The sequence below is a fragment of the Panthera leo genome, chromosome B3 (genome assembly GCF_018350215.1).
Source record: "Panthera leo isolate Ple1 chromosome B3, P.leo_Ple1_pat1.1, whole genome shotgun sequence".
In the NCBI taxonomy this organism is placed as follows: Eukaryota; Metazoa; Chordata; class Mammalia; order Carnivora; family Felidae; genus Panthera; species Panthera leo.
The window spans coordinates 78,444,235-78,462,137 of record NC_056684.1 but is presented as its reverse complement, the minus strand read 5'-3'; the positions used below and the strand labels follow the sequence as shown (position 1 = coordinate 78,462,137).

At 36.4% G+C, this 17,903-nt stretch overlaps 1 long non-coding RNA gene across 1 annotated transcript; it reads right to left on the bottom strand.

The window, feature by feature from the left end:
• Positions 1–8,827: 8,827 nt before the first annotated feature.
• LOC122222416 lies at positions 8,828–14,764 on the bottom strand. The gene is made up of 3 exons (XR_006203743.1): positions 14,648–14,764; positions 9,685–9,779; positions 8,828–9,155 (listed from the first exon to the last, which is right to left on the bottom strand). It is a non-coding gene; the product is annotated as an uncharacterized LOC122222416 (long non-coding RNA).
• Between the last annotated feature and the right edge of the window lie 3,139 nt (positions 14,765–17,903).

Sequence of the window (17,903 nt, the reverse complement as noted above, 5' to 3'; positions counted from 1 at the left end):
AAAAAAAAAAAAACACTCTTAAAATCAAACAAGTAATATTAAATTATCCCTGAGTGCACATTATTTAGTTCCTCGTTAACTTAATTGTTTTCCAGTAAAAAGTGAAATGTGCAATATGCAAATTAAATAATATTACATGTCAGAGTTTGAAAGAAATATTCATTTAACATTGGAAGAGTTTTGTTTTTTTTTTTTTTTCCCAGGAAATCTCGTTCATTTATTTTGTGAGAATTTTTGTTTGTCGCTATTTGTTCAAAACATAATACAATTGTGAGATCCAGTGCCTGCTGGCAAAGTTGGAATAGCTGTCAGCAGGAAATGGCAAACTAATAATAAGTGCTGGTAAAATATTTATATTATAGTTTACTGGGAAGCTGAATGTAGTTTTGTATTTCATTAGTGCTTGAGGCAGTACATAGTAACATAGTTGTGCTCCAAAAAATGGATAGAATTCTAAATACTGTAGTGGCTTATCTTTCAACTATCTGTTGAGGAAAAAAAGAATTAATAATAATAAAGCCTTTTACAAGCTGAAATTTAAGAAATTTTAAACGAGGTCCATAGGGCAGTAATTAGTAGCATCTCACATTCAGTGTTATTGGACACTAGGCTGTGGATCAACCTCTTCTGTATGAGGCCTCGTAATTTAGCTCTGGTTCATAATTTTCAATAACAGAGCTATTCAAGAGGGAGGGGTGGTCCTAAACCACCAGAGGACTCAGAAGTATGGTGATGTTCAAGTACAACACTGTGTTTATGTACTCCCCAAAGTGTATCAAAGCTCAGATCCAGAGAAATAAAAGAAAAGTCAAACAAAACAAGCATTAGACTGCGTAAAATAAGGTATGGACAAGGCAAACAGGTGAGGCATTGTTTAGGTGGCTAAGGTAGATCAATATCTATTCTTGCAAGCCAGGAATCCTGCCTGCTTTCCTCTGGCGCTCTGCAGATCATCTTACGGCTTGCAGACAGACTGTCGCCTAAATCCAACTGACAGACAACCTATTTCACCCCTGTAAAAATCATACCCATCTTCTTTCTTTGTGGTTCACCGAGGAGAGAAAAAAACATAACTGCCAACATAAAATAGTACCAGATTGGTTTTACCACATGTTAACATCCCTTTTTGTTCATTGTAAAAGACTGGTTCCTAATTTCTCTTTCATATACAATTTTAATCTATTCAATAAAATTTAAATATATTGTGGGCATAACAATGTGTGTGTGTGTGTGTGTGTGTGTGTGTGTATGGAGAGATGACTAAATGTATCTAAATAGTAAACATATGTAAAGTGTCTTGTACATAATAATCACTCAATAAATATTGGTTAATATCAATATTCCTATCATAATAATTCTAAAAACCTAACAGAAGGATGTAGAGATTCAATTAGAAAATGAAGAAATGTCTGTTTATATTTCCTTGAATTCATAAAATAAAGAGACAATATTTCAGTAATTTTGAAAACGTAGTTAAAAAGTTCATGATAACTGAACTTTGAATAAAGAACAGAAAATCAGATTGTTTATGTTTTGTAACAGTACTATCAATTTTCCTTGTTCTGATGACCTACATATTCATTCATAACTATTAGCAATATTTTAGTTTTCCCATATAATGTTTTCATTTCAATGAGAAAATAAAAACCAGAAATATTTTCTCAAAAACAGTCATTATACTCTAGTTATACAAAAGATAACCAAAATATAAAACCTGTCCTCTAGTTCATAAGGCTTGACAAAATTATCCAAATTTCTTTGCAAATTAAGCATTATATAAAATTTTTACTTTGCATACATAATTTTTATTGACTTTTTTTTCATTTCATAAGTTTAAAAGTTAGGAGGATGCCTTTTACTATAGTGAAAGCAATGGTAATTTCTATAACAACAAACATTCTAGGCAAAGGAGAAATTACAACAAAGGCTACTTAACAAAATATAAATTGTAAAAAATGTAAACAATTCTTCCCAGCCTGCTTTGGCAAATGGGAGACATTGTGAATGTCTTCACTTGAGATGGCATTGACTGAGGCTTCTCATTCTTCATATGTGTCCAATAATTCATGGATTTCATTTTATCCAGAGTTTCCCATCAAAGTCCATCCGCTATTTTTTTTGCCTTTTGAGTTGGCTAATAAAAGGAATGACAATTTTAATATAACATTTAAAATGCTAAAAGTATTTGAATAAATTTGTAATATTTTAAATAGTAAAAGCTGAGGTTTTGTTTTAATCTTGAAGTTTGGAAAAGCTCCTATTTTGTAGACTGCATATCATATCTCTGAGTAATAAGAATATGTCTTTTCATCACTGCTATGGTTTTCTGCTTACCTATTTATGGTGGAAGAAATGTAATTTACTTGTCAGATTGAAATGTTTGATAGAAGTCCTTATCCTATCTTTTGAACTAGCATTTCTGAAACACTACAGTGTAAACAAATGACATGTTTAATTAAACAACTACTTTACTATTACCTGAACAAGAGAGTATGATTATATTAATTCAAAATTGATCGGAATATAAACAAAATATTTTAATTTCCTGTCTTAGGAATATCAAAATAGGTCTTTTTAAGAGTTAAAATGAATACAATTTAGAACATATTAGCTTACATTAAAATTTCTTCTTGAACTTAATAATGTACATACAAAGCTAAATTTAAAAGTCAAGTAACAGCTTACTATGATGCTAAAAACTTATTTTAAATGTAAACAATTGTGATTTTCTGAGGGATTCATTTTCCTTTTGTGTGTGACTGATTTTTCACAGCCACAGGTTTGCAACTCTGAAATATATTAGCTCTATTCTAATAAGAGTGAAAGTATGGTGAGGTAAATTTAGCTGAATAATTAGGTATACTATAATGTACATGATTATATATGTGCGTATGCATGTGTTTATGTGTATAGGTATATAAATATGTATATTTAAGTATATTATATATATGTGTATATATATATATATGATGGTTGAAAGCCAAGAATTAATTTTACTGTCAAATTTCAAAATATGGAATAATAGATTTGCTGTAATCCTTCAAAAGCACTCATTGCTGAAGGTCAATCCATTTTGACTCACATGTGGGAACAAAGAAAAATTTTAAAACATCACTGGGTTCTGACCTAATCAAAGCCATAAGTTGTTTTTCAAAACATGCTTTGTTAGGATCTTAATTATCTTATTTGTGTTTGTTTAGATAGATAAACAGATGAGACATTTCTGATCCAGATGTGACAATCTCAGCGCTGTCACTTACCTTTCAAGGATCATAGAATTTTTGCTTTTAACACATTCCCTCGAGTACCTACATGTTTTCATTATAAACCAGTAGTTGAGAAAACATGTCAGATGCTAAATTCAAAATCCACCATGCAGGAAACAGGGGAAATGTAACAACTGTTTTGGAAAAAAATGTCTTGAAGTCCATGTACATAAAAATCTTAAATGGTTTGGCAATAAACTATAATTAGCATTTATGTTACCACTGCAAATGCTGAACAATTTTGCTTAACTACTATAGGACTAAAGTTATTTTTGTCAAATATGCATAAAACCTTAAGCTCAAATGTCTGTGGTCTACAATGTAAAAGTTTGGTGATGCAAGTGTAGAATTTTTAAATAACAGTTCAAGTTTTGAAACAAAAGGAACAAAATAGTTTAAAGTCTAGAGCACTTAAACCTTTTCAATCCTTAATATATTAAATGAAATCTCATAAAGAATATGCAGCATTCAAGGTGATAATTTCTTAATATTCAATAACTTCTATGTCCAAGTACACTGAAACTTAGAAACTTGTCTAGAGGTTCATATTTACTAGAGTAAATGAAATTAAAGTTTTAGAATGCTTGTATAAAGGTTAAGATAACTGAAATTATTTTCTCAGTAAATGCTTCCTCATCTTCAACAATCAGTATTTTAAAATATAAAGAAAATTATTTATATAATACAAGCAATATAATTAATAAAAGGGCTGTATACAATTATGCATAATGCAAGACAACTGAATTTATAATGCATAACATCTAAACTATTTAATCATAGTTCTTATGGAACTCCACACTTAATAACTTATTTCTACTGAATAAAATAAGAAAAATGCCATTTTCTTCTTTTTTAATGTATATTTTCAAACATTTTCTCTCACAGAATTGTTCAATTAAAAAATATGCTTTTCCAGAGAACTAATGTAGTTATGGGTATTAGTTTTTCTACATTTATTTCTTTAATAAAGGCTAAAGTTGCTTAGGCTATCATAGAAACAAAAATTATGATGTTATTTTCAATTCTACAACCTCTTAATTTGCCAACAGGTAATTATATGAAAAATTATAGAATGCAATAAAAGAGCAATTCAAAAACAATAAATATTTCATGTAAGAATTACTAATTAATGTAATAACCATTAAAAACAGAAGTTTGTGCAAAAATATATAATCATCCAAAGAATGTCAGTCTTTGACGTTTGAGTCTTTGACATTATTAAACTCCACTTAATTACTAAAATGGCCATTTAAGGGCACCTGGCTAGCTCAGTCAGTCGAGCATGCCTCTCTTGATCTCAGGGTCTTGAATCTGAGTCCCACATTGGGCATGGAGCCTTCTTAAAAATAAATAAAATAAAATCTTTAAGGGGTGCCTAAGTGGCTCAGTTAAGCAGCTAACTTCAGCTCAGGTCATGGGCTCCTGGTTCTGAGTTCGAGTCCCACACCAGGCTCTCTGCTGTCAGCACAGAGCCCACTTCAGAGCCTCTGTTTCCCTCTCTCCCCGCCCCTCCTCTGCTCTCACTAGCTCTCAAAAATAAATACACTTAAAAAAATAGTTATTTTAAAAAAATGTTTAAAAAGATAAAAAGAAAGTTTTTTAAAATAAAATGGCCACTTAAGAATGTACCTAAATGAGTGTCACAAAAAATGTCTTTTGATTAAACAAGAATAATAAGGGATAGTTTGATTTCTTTTCTGTAAGTTTTTATTTTGATTTCTAATAAAATATCAAAAATATCAAAACATAAGACCAATTACATATTAATTATGAGAAAGTAATTAAAATATTTATACCTTCAAAATAATATTAATACTTAGTGGCAATGAAATCATTTAATATACACAGCCAGTCTCCAACAGATTATTAGTATTACTAAACTGTGAGTGTTGAGTGCTAGTTGCTGTCATTTGTGATTTGTTGGATAAAGTGTAAAATAAATAGGGAGTTTGACTTTTGTTCTTTTGCCATGAAGAATAAGCACCATCAAGAAAACATTAAAAGTCTGTCTTTTGGAGAGTGCCTGGGAATCTGTGTGCTACATAGGTTTTAACATAAGGAGTTCTTTCATCAGTAAAGTGAAACTTTAGAAAAAGTCATATTTTGAAGTATCATAGCAAAGCTTGTACTATGTGTAAAGTTTACTGTCACAGCAACTCTTCATAGAAAAAAAAATTCTTAAATGTAAGGTTGTCAATCTGTACTTTTTGGAGTATTGTAGTCGCTTACAATTAGCAGTTAACAATGAAAAAGAACTCTTAAAAGCATTGACTTTTACACTTCATTCTAACAAAACAATTTGCTATTTACTTATTTTACAGTTAATCTCCATGCTAAATCTGAAAGTATGCTCTCAATAACAACTATAATAAAAGAATGTTGAGATAATGACACAAGATGATAAAAGCAAGGAAAATGCTCATTTGAGGATATAATCTCTTTCACATATATGAGCTTTAAGTAGAAATGAAGTAGGAGGAATGTTCCACGAGGTTACTCAGAGAATTCCTATAGAACAAAAAACTTAGCAAAAGGTATAGAAAGCCTTCCGAGATTCCAATCCTTGTTGATAAAGCCTTTCTAATAGGAGATATTTTGCTCTATAAAATTATGTGCAAATAAACTTTGTAAGCAAAAGTTCCTTGCCATCTTTAATTAATGAAAAGTTAGAGAAGAATCATAAGACTTAGTTTTGTTGGTGGAAGTGTTTGGATGGTTGGTAAAGCAGAGATAATGCTGAATGTTTAGCAAACCCCTTTATATTCTTCCTTAATGCGCAACTAAATTACATTCCCAAACCTCCCTTGCAATTAGCTTGGGCCATGTGACTGACTTCAGGCCAGTGGATAAGGTATTATTGTTCAAAATCCTCAACAAGCTTTCTTCCTGCCCTATCTAGTACAGCGTGTCCAGTGGAGGACTCCAGGCCTCTGGAAGAAGACGGGAGAGCCACCACTGGGTCCCTGAGTGACTGGATGGAACAAAGACCCACCCCCACTCTCTTTCTGACCCACACTAGAATGTGACATAAAGGAGTAATATTTTTTTTTTTTTTAAGCGTGGAGCCCAACATGGCACTTGAACACATAACGCTGAAATCAAGACCCGAGCAGAGATCAACAGTCAGATGCTTAAATGACTGAGGAACCTAGGCGCCCCAAAGGAAAAATAAATCTTTATAGTATTAAGCTACTGCAACTTGGGAAAGGCTAGAAAGTTACTCATTAATTTATCTGTTTCTCATATGTTATGAATAATAAGAATTACACGGGACAAAATAAAATTTGGTACTTTGGAGGAGGGAAAAGATGGCAATTGTATTGGATGTAAATATTAGATTAGGAATAGTTTTTAGAAACTACAGTTCACCCTCGAACACAGATTTGAACTACATAGGTCCACTTATGTGTGTGTTTTTGTTTTTTTTTTTGATAAATACAGTACAGTGCTATAAATGTATTTTCTCTTCCTTATGATTTTCTTAACATTTTCTTTTCTCTAGCTTACTTACTATAAGAATAGAGTATATATAATACATATAACATATAAAACATGTGTTAATTGACTGTTTATGTTATCAGTAAGGCATCCACCCTGTCAACAGTAGGGTATTTAGTCAAGTTTTAGGGGAGTCAAAAGTTACACGCAGATTTTCGACTGCACTGGGGTTGGTGCCCCTGACCCCTGCATTGTTCAAGGGTCAATGTATATGATCTCAAGTACTCTGCAGTCAGTCCCTGCCAAACTCTTACTTCCCCAGTCATATGCTGAATTTATATCAGCTTATTATAATATTAATATTAGTGATAAATGCTTAAAGCATTAGCTGCCATTCATTTCACACCATACTGAACATAGTGCTTAGCATTTTATATGAATTATCTCATTTAATTTCAAAGTAACCCTATGAAGGAATTTTGATAATATACTCATTTTATAGAGGCAACTGATGTCTGTGAAAGTTAAGATGATCTCATGGCTAACCACTGGTGAAGCCAGCATTCAAAAGGTCTTTTTGACTCCAGGGCTACCCTATTAACATACAGTATTGCATTGAGGGTAATATTTGATTTGAAAAAAACTACTGTTTGAGCAATAATTTCCTTCAACTACTTTCCTACCCACAAACAGAATCATATAGTTGTATATTCATTTTGTACATCGCAGAAAAGGCCAAAAGAGTTGACTTTAGCCAAAATATTATAATCCTGGATCTGCCCCTCATAGTGAAAATCTTATACCCTGATTTTATCAACATGCTAAAAAAATCCATCTATTAAAGGTAGAGGCACAGTAATCATTACTGTTTTGATCCATAAATCAAATTATTCATTTATGATGAATAATTTAAATTTAAAAAAAAACTTCACTGAAGGCCTGGGATATAGTAATTACTCACCTAAAGTTAAACTGCCATTATAAATGATATATATGAAATTAATGTGATTAATATATATCCTTGGAGCAGAGATACTTTGGAAGCTAAATACTAATCGTAATATTGCTTGAAAAACATGGATTCAAGAATGAAAATATTTTTGTGGATAGAATGTTTAATAGCATCAAGTATAAATAGCCTGATATTCATTCACAGTGTATGAATGGCCTGGTCTTTGGGACTGAGGCTCAATGGAATTAAGCACCAGTCCCGCATCTCTGAACCATATTTGGGTAGGCTTTGCCCAAATTGCTTCTGACTTCTCTGTTATCTGATTTCATGGCTAAAATTCTTCCTGTGGATATGTCAATACCTTCAATTAGTTTATGTCAAACCCTGCTGCACAGGAATTTATGTGTACTTTTAAGAGAATTTTGCACATCCTTGAACTGATCTATTTTGTGTTGATCTTGAAATGCAACCATCCAAAGGCAACCTCATCTTGCGTCCTTTATTTCAATTTTTTTTTTTGCCAATACCTCTCTCATAATTGTCTATAATTTTTTTTAATGACAAGAAGTGAAAGAATTCATTCCATGATGAGATAATGCACACTGAAAACTCCTTCCTATTGATGAAAAATTATGAGGATAAGTAATAGCAGCTGTTCTTTTTTTTTTTTTTTTTTTTTTTTTTTTTTTTCACTTGGTGTAGAAGCAGTGTATCCACAGGATTCAGTTAATCATCTTAACACACATCTTGATTGCTGGGGTAAAGCTCTCCAAACTCCTCCTACAGGAGGCACCATGTTTCTCTTTATGATGGTACCAAACCCCATGCTAAGCTAGAACTGTTATTCTGGAAGGAAGTATGGCCCAGAATTCATCAAAGCTGCCATACAATGGCAGGGAATGGTGGTGCTATGCCAGTTGCTCCCCATCAGTGAAAAACTAAGCTTGTTCAGGCTTCATGCTGCCACCATGCCATGCACTTCAAGAGCAAAGTCTAGTGCCACCGTCCTGGAGTTCTTTTTTCCAAAGAGGCAAATGCCAAGAAGAGCACTTTCCCACAAACAAGTATGTGGGAGATAGTAAAGGCAATAACAAAGTTGATTAACCCACCAGGGTGCTGCAAGACTAGAATGATTCAGTCACACAGAAACGAACAATTTTTATTCCTTTACTGTTGTTTCTTTTTTATCTGTGAGCCAGGGGGTGGGAAAGAGGATCAAGAATTCAGACATGGGAAAGAGCTGGATGGACTTAGGAACTATTCTATTACTTTAGAGTCTGGAGACTCCTATAGAAAGAGGTATTCCAAAAACAAAAACCAAGAAAAATGCTGAAGCAGCTTTCTCTGGAGATGCCTGGATCCAGCTACTTTTCTTTGAGTTGGAGAACACATATTTGGAAACCTCGGATTGACAACAGCACACGGATGAGTAGACATGCTTTGATGTGTAGGGGGCTATCAGACTGTCAACCTCCATGGTACTGACCGATGAGAAACGTCTGAAAAAAACAACATGAAGAGGACAAGAAAATAAGTGATCAATACAGAAAAGGCAAAACTTCTTCATAATAAGAGATAGACAAATATAAAAATGAAGTTACAAAAGCAAAAACAACTTTAAACGATATTAATACCAGACTTCTAATTTGTATAAGTGTTGTGGAGGTATCGAATGTTGTTACATTTACCAAATTTTATTTTTACTAGAACTAATTGATAATAAAATGAGGGGAATTCCATTAAAGTAAGCATCGTCTGTGGTATCATCGTAAAAGTTTGGTTAAGATCTGAATACTCTAAACTATTTTGGTAAAGTAAAAAAAAAAGAAGAACATACGAAAACTTGTGTATAATTGAGCATATGCAAAATTACCCTCCCCAAAAATTATGAACAGAGAAATTTCAAGAATTTGAAGAAAAAAATGCCAAGAATAATTTTTCAAAAAAATGTGGCAGATCCTAAAATTCCAATTATCTTACTCTACTTTTAGCAACTGTAAAAGATAAGACACAGCATAAAAAACTCACCAACTATCATGGTTTCACTTGATTCTTCTTAACAGTTTCCTATAGTCAACAACAAGCTGAACCATATCAGTGGACAGAAATCAGAACATAAAACTCTAAAAGAAAAAAAAAAAAAAAAAAAAATATATATATATATATATATATATATATATATATACACACTCCAAAGAAAAAGCTGAAGAAAATAAAAATCTAATAAAACACCAAATAAGAGCTAATTACAGTCTGGCAGAACTAATGAATGAAAAAAAAATGAAAGCTTTATTACATCTCCATTACTACTGAATAGCAGCTTGAGGTACTTGTACAAAAGCTGGGTTTGGGGGAACAATGACTTTAGGTTTGTGTTTCTTTTTCAAATACTATGACTTAATAGTATATGCATAATAAACAATGGACCATGAAGCTTTTCCTAAGACTCTCCACAATTATCTTCAAGAAAGAATCTCAAACTCAATTATAACCATGGAGGAAACTTTCATTTTTTAGAATAATGTGTTAGTCCTATGTAGCTATACTCCAAGGGGCGGGATTTGACTCAAAAGTCATTATCAAGAGGCTCTACTTTAATCAAGTAACTGCAAATCTGATCCATGGTTTCCTTTTCTTTTTTTAAAGTGTATTTATGTATTTTGAATGAAAGAGAGACAGAGAATGCATGTGCTTACAAGTGGGGAGGGGCAGAGAGGGGAAAAGAGAGGATCCTAAGCAGACTCCAAGCATGAATTGTGAGATCATGACCTGGGCCAAGATCAAGAGTCAGACACTTAACCAACTGAACCACCCAGTTGTCTCTCAGGTTCCCTTTTCTAAAAAGGGGATATCAAAAAGAATAAAGAACCAGCCATACAATCTTTTCTTTAAATGTATGGGAAACATGGTACCCACGTATATAGTTCACTATCTGATTGGGGCATTTGGTTTTTCTGGTCTACAACAATTAAATGGGGCAATATACAAAAATGAAAGCCCATTCAAACTTTTATATTTTTAATCAGCAAAAGAAGGTGCTCAGATCTCATGAATTTACCTGTCCTGTTTCATAGGTGGCACCTGTATTGCTGTTACACATCTGTGGAAGCACAATATCAGCCAACTGTTAATCAAGGATCACTTCCCTTCAAAGTGACTGATGATCCACTGTTAAAACAGCTTATAAAAATAACTTCTCCTTCGAAAAGGTGCTTCAGGGTTTTCAGACACATTTCACCATTCCTGCTAGCTTAATGCATGTTTGAAAGTTAATTTCTCATTAATATTTAAAGAAGAAATGGCTTCAGAACAAATTTTAAATGATCCATTATATTTTAGAAATAAAATATTATTGGCATTATTTTCATCTCGATTACAAGGAATAATAATGTCCAAGATTGGCTTTTAAAACTGTTAATGAGCCCTGGCAATGTGAAAAAGATATGGATTAGGTAGATGTAATGAGATATGATTAAAGGGTGCAGGCACTGAAGGGTGTTGGAGAAATTCTTTTCTGAAAGAGTATAATTAGTGTCTGATAAAAGTACTTAGTAGATAAGATTTTTGAAGAAGAAAGGTTACGATAAACACATACTTTATGACAAACCTGCTTAATTTTTCCCCTTTGGTTCCCTTACATACTCAATATTATGTTGAAGTTTCATACATAAATAATGTTTGTCAAATACTTCACGCAATTCTACCAGACAATTAGAGTGTTTTAATTGCCAGACACGGAGAGCAGAAAATGTGTTGAAACATCTTATTCCATTTTCAGTGTACATTTCTTTGTTGATTTATGTAATGTAGCTAATAATATGCAACCTACCCTAGTTTTAAACAAACAAATGAACTTCTAAAAAGCAAGCTTTCCATAAGTTGCTAAGCAACTCCAAGGCACATTTTATCAATTTAATAAATAACATTTAGATGACAAATCCTTGAGGAAGATTTCTAACTCCGTTTTATAAAAAGTAAAAAAACCCAAGCAGGTACCCTTCTGATTTTCCTATTTCTAAGGCTTCAGGGCTAGACAGAAGCACTGCCATTTTCAGAGGCACATTTGACTCACTAAACAAATAACATATTTTGTCATCTGAAATTGTTATGTAATAGAAGTTAGGTTCTGGGACTCATTGTGTAGCTTTCCAGAGTTAGAGCTCATGCTTCATTCCCATAACGGACGGTTTCTCAATATCAGCCCTATTGACACTTTGGACCAGATAATTCATTGCTGGGGGGGGGGGGGGGCTCTCCCATGCTTCGTAAAAGGTTTAGCAGTATCTATCCCTGGTTTCTAGTTACCCATGCCAGTAGTGGCCCCCTAGTTGTTAAAACTAAAAATGTCTTCAGACATTGCCAAATGTGCCGGGGGTGGGGTGGGGGGTGTCAAAATCACACCCAACTGAGACAGTCGAGAACCACCACAGCTGAATAATGAGTAAATATGCTGTAAGAAAGAGATCTTGAGCTTAATTGGTGATGAAGGCACCGTGATATTAGTTGCCATCAGTCAACACCTAATATCTCCTAGTGCCACCAACAATGAAGAATAAAGGGGTAAGAATGATTTCAGGGGTACTGTGGCTCTTGTTCCATTCAAGGCTTATTACTGACTTTGTTATTTCACTTTAATTTCCTTTGTATAAAAATTGGGGAGGAAGGGCCTAGCCATAACTCTGTCTCTCTGGTAATATCCCATTCCAGAACTGCATTAAACTCTTTTCTCCTACTCGTTCTCCCTCAATTTTCCCTATACTGGGTTGCTGGCTAGAATCATTGTAAATATAACTCTCAACTTTAATAATGCCACTCTCTGCTCATAGGGCCACAATAGGTCTGTATCACTTCTGTTACCAAATACAAACTCCTCTGCATGGTCTTTAAGATTTCCTACAAATTACCACCAAACTCCATCTCACCAAATATCTTTCTTATTCTCCATTTATGCCACCTTTACCCCCACAAACGCAAATGGCTTGCATACACCCATCTCCCATGTGACACAAAAAGGACAAATTCATTTCCGCCATGACTGTTTTCCTAATTAATCCTTCCTTAATTTCTTATCAGTATCATTATCCCTGTTAGAAGAATGACATGACTGCAAGTTAATATGTGAGGCAACTGTTTACTGAATGTCTTCAATATGCCAGACACTGAATATTGCATAGTAGCTATTTCTACCAATTTATGCTCATATTACTTATGCTCAACTAGATTGTAAGTTCCCAGAGGATAAGAACAGGTCTTATTTGTATCCCTCTGAGGCCTCTTGATAATGATGCTAATAAATACGCTTTAAATTTGATTAGCAGTTATAACCTTTCAAATTACTTTCATGGTTATTAACTTATTGATTATATATTTTCACTACTTTATAGTCAATGAAAGTGGGACATTACTCTAAGGACTAGTCTATGGGTTACACAACTGGTGCTCACTAGAACATGCATTTAATATATGCTGACTGACTACAGTCTCACAACTTCACAACTATAACATTTCTCTCCTGTTTCTAAAGCTCTTATGGCATTTAAAAACAAATGTTACTGTAAAGAACAACTGCAGTTCAATGATGCAGGAGACACAATGCAAGAGTGAATCAAGGGTTAAACTATGACATAGCAGGAAAGCAAAAGATAAATTACTTAGCTACTGCCTCAAATTGGGTGGAAGAGATTAACTTCAGGGGCACCTGGGAGGCTCAGTTCATGAAGTGACCCCACTCTTGGTTTCGGGCTCAGGTTAGGATCTCCTGGTTCATGAGTTCGGATCCCTCATCAGGCTCTGTGCTGACAGCACGGAACCTGCTTGGGAGTCTCTCTCTCCCCCTCTTTCTCTGCCCCTCCCCTGCTCACGCTCCCTCTCTTGCTCTGTCTCTCTCCAAAATAAATAAATCAACTTAGAAAATAAAGAGATTGACTGTATAAGACCTTGACCTCTCACCGCAGAAAGTAAAACTTTAAAAAGAAAGCAGAATGGAAAGGAAGAGCTGCAGAAGGGTTGAAAATCCCCCCAATTCTAAAAATCACAGCATTTTAACTTCGTACATATGCCTTAGTCCAAGAAAACATTTTCAACAAGTCTCCATTGATTTCCTTCCTTCCAAAATGTCTCTAAAAACCATTTATCTATCAAGCTCTCAACTGACTTCAACAAAACATCACAAGTCAGAGGTCAGCTGATTTCTGAGGCTACCCACTAACTCTAAGCACCGTGTGCCCAAAGAAACAGTGTATTTATTCAGGAATTCTTTCAACATTTATGGCAGGCCTACTAAGTACAAATACTGCCGTAGGCCCTGGCGTGGAAAAAAAAAAAAAAAAAGATGCCTAAGTCTTAGTTGCTGATGTGAATTTGTCCAGGGAACTCAGAAAGGGGTAGGTGATCTGAAAAGGCAAAAAACATGGTTATCTTCAATGGGCCTTTCCTCTCAGCCTCTAGCCCTCCTCTACTGCTCTCCCCACCTCCTGCTAGGTTTAAGGAAGCAATGCAATGAAAGGAAGTGCGGAATTTACAGAAACGACGGGAGCAAGCGAGGACCCCAGTAGCTACAGAAATATAGACAGGACAGCCCTCCAAAGATCCCTCAGCCACGTGACTGGGCGGAAGTGCCCGGGTTGCGGAGGTTCAGGGCCCCCAGAGGGGGACCGGAAGTGCAGGCTCTGGTGTGCGCGGGGGAAACTGCCTTGAGCAGGGTTTGACCGTAGAACCGAGGGCGTTCGAGAACGCTCCGGCGTTTCTCTGACCACAAGGTGCCATCCCATCATAGCAGCCTTTCTGCAAAATGGGGATTTTTTTTTTTTTTTTGGAGCTTTTCTGAAGAGGTTCCTAAAACGTGGCTGTAACCTTGGCGTGAGTTACGCAGGGAAGGGGCCGCGCTCCCCTCCCCGCGTTTTTCTGGCCGAATCTGCGCCCCGCACCCCCGTACGGGGAGGGGAACGGGCACTCGGCCTCGAGTCACGCGAGCGGCGTGGGGGATGCTGACCTGCCTGGCGCTTGCCGAGCGGCGCCCCCTTCCTGAGAGCGGAAGCCTGGAGTGGGAGGCGGGACGCGGTCCCGGCGGACGGGCGGTTGAAAAGCGGGCACTCTGGGGCACCGGGGCTCCGACGGGGGCCCTGAAGATGCGGGGGAGGGGGGAAGGGGAGGGGCTTCGTTCTCGCCGCCCTCCTTCTCCGAGGCCCGGGCCGGGAGCCGCGGGGCTGGAGGTGACCCGGCCCGAAGCGCTCCGGCTCCGCGGACGTCTGGGCTCGGGCGGCGCCGTGCGGGCGGCTGAGGGAGCCTGGGGCGGGGGGGAGTGGGGAGTGAGTGCCCCACGGGGCTCTTTTCAAATTAAATTGTTAAGAATGACGTTGGCTCCAGGAGTTTTATTCAGAGGGTAGAAAAGAAGGTGGAAACTCTGAGTCTCAGTATGTCACCCACCCACCCACCCGGTCCCCGAATGGATTCTGAAGCTCTCAGCATGGCCTGCCACTGCAGGAGCCGGAGGAAAGACCGCACCTGTCGTTTCCTCTCTCTCTCAAGCTCTCCCTCTCCCGCTCCCTCTTTCTCTCCCCTTGGACCGAATCGCCCCCGCCCCTACCTGCACCCCACGCGGTTCGTTGAACCATCTCAGGAGTCCCTTATACATTCCACACAACGACCGCAGCGTTCCACTTGACTTCATCTCAGCATTAGGCGACTAACATCAGAATAGGCTGGCCAGGGAGTTTCTTGCTGGTCTTAATATAATTGGAATGCACCAGCACTGTTTGTTCCCAAAGGCCGGAGAGGGAAAATGTTTCGACTTGGCGCTGAAGGTCAACCGATCTTCACAACTTGATTTATAAGATCGCTTTTAAGCTCTCCTCAACCCAGTTTCACTGAGAATTCAGTCGTGAGAGGAAATAGCTTTTGAGGTGAATTTTCATCACATTAAACGCACGACTCCTCACTCTCTACTGTCTTTGAACGTCCAAAGGTGGAATGGAAGCTCTTAAGTTAATTTCCAAAGGTCTAGGGGCCCAGGGAAGCCCTAACTCCCCCTCCCCCGCACTTCTTGCACCCTAACATCCTGGAATGGGGAGAAACTCTGGGATCTGTGGCTACAGAACCGAGAGGACCTTAACAAGTTATGGTTGTTGAAAGGGGGAGGAGGGATGGAGGAGAGAAATGGAAAGGAGAAAAAAAAATAACATTTGTGTTCATTTACACATTTCCTGTGCGGAACAAAAAAGTCCCACCATCAGCAAAAGAAGTCTCTTCCTCCAAAATAGCAGCCAAAGAGGGAAAATTAGAATATGCATAAATTCCTTCATTTTCATTCGCACAGAGCATGATTTCCGGCAGATTTGTATTTAAACTGCTCGATTAATCCCAATTTCTGAACAGCATTTTACTTAGCATCTTCCCAAAACTCACCTAAAGAGTACTGCTCTCCTCCCACCACCCCGTTTTGAATCCTCCCTCTTCCTTGTTCTGCAACTGTCAATGAGAATTTCATTGATAAGACTGTACCTTTATTTTTCCTCTCTGTTGTTTTCTTTTCAAAACTGGATTGATGCATTGGACTACACTTTAATACAAACTGGCTGCTGTCTGTGAGCCATAACTGCAGATGAGAACCTAGTGGAAAGGATATGTTTTTGAAGTGTGTACCTGAAAGAGACTAAACGTGATAGGACCAATAGACTTTTGCAGCTTCTCTTAGGGCATGGAATCCTTTCCTGTTCTACACAGGTCATATCCTTTCACCATTAGCAATAGTCAGGATGCTTGAACGTGTCCTCCCCCAAACCTCCCTCTCTTGTTTCTCTCCATTTATAAGGAGCATGATAGACAATCACAACCCTCTTCAAAGGAATATTACTCTTCATAAATATTCAAAGTGTGTCAGTCCATTAAATCCCCCCACAGCCCATTTCTAAAATATTTGCTTTGCCACTGGTGCAACAGATCTGGCTGTATCTGCCTTGAAAAGTTCTTTGTTGGGAAAAAAAAAAAAAAAAAAACAACCTGTTAGCATCATTTGAAACCATTCCTTTCAAAATATCATCAGTTGACTTGGGCTTACTTCTCCTATCTTCGAAACTGTATGTATTTCTTTTAATAGTAGGATGTTAATGTTTAAAGGAGGAAATGACTACATCTTGGTTTATTGAAAACCTATATAGATCGTAATTCCATTCATCCCTAAATTCCTTATTCTTGTACACTCCTAGACAGAAAGAAACCTTTATTTGCTTCTTAATACAGTCTAAGCAGAATGCAGTGGTTCTGGCTTTCCTTCATTGTTTACAGATCATAAAAACCCAACTATTGGTGGTCAAGAAGTTATAAATGCTAATAGTTGTTTAGCTCTTAGTTTTTATAAAAAATGAACATACATATTTGAACTACACGCAACATGGTATATATAATGTATATATATAAATGTATATGCATTTAAATATCTGGTTTATGTTGGTTAAAGAGTTTTCAAGATATTGGAATATGGAAGCCTATTAATTTTGTTAAATAAGTGCATAAAGTGAGTGCATGCAAATGTCTGCATGACTTTTACCACTCTGTAAAATAACTGCTTTTATTGTATTTTTACTTTCAGATATTCCCATTATAAAAGTATTAACTTAGTTTCTTTTAGTTAGGCATGTCTCCAATGACTCAGAGGCTCTCAGTTATATACAAGGAAAACCAAAGTGTTTGAAAATAAATTGTTAAAAGCCATACTTTGGGGATGTATACAACAGGATTGAGGGCCTTTTCCCTGAAATATTGATTTCTTTTAATTTTCTTACTGAAGCAAATAACACTTGTCTCTGAATCACAGGAAAAATTTAAATAAAAATCCCAGTAACTGAGACTATTTTCCTTAAAATATGACTTGAATTAGAATTGGATTTTCTATGGAAAACTCCAGTTTGATTTCCAGTTGCAGAGCTGTACTTCCGGAAGAGTTGGAGTGAACTTAGCAGTTATTGGTTCTGATTAGTGCACGGAGAAAGCCTGGGGTACCACTGAAGAGCAGAGCGATACACAGCCAAAGTCGCCTTACTCCCGTTGCAGAGTAAGCATCATCCCAGTGAATTTATCCCTAGAAATGAAAGCCCCTCCTTCATTGCCGATTTTTAGTGACACAGTATTCTCGTGACCCGGAATATTTTCATACTTTTTAAAATGACAAGACCAGACAGACACGGAAAAGGATTGTTCAGCCTCCCTGCTGTGAAGGGTGAGGAGATAGATGCACACGGTACTCCCAGCAG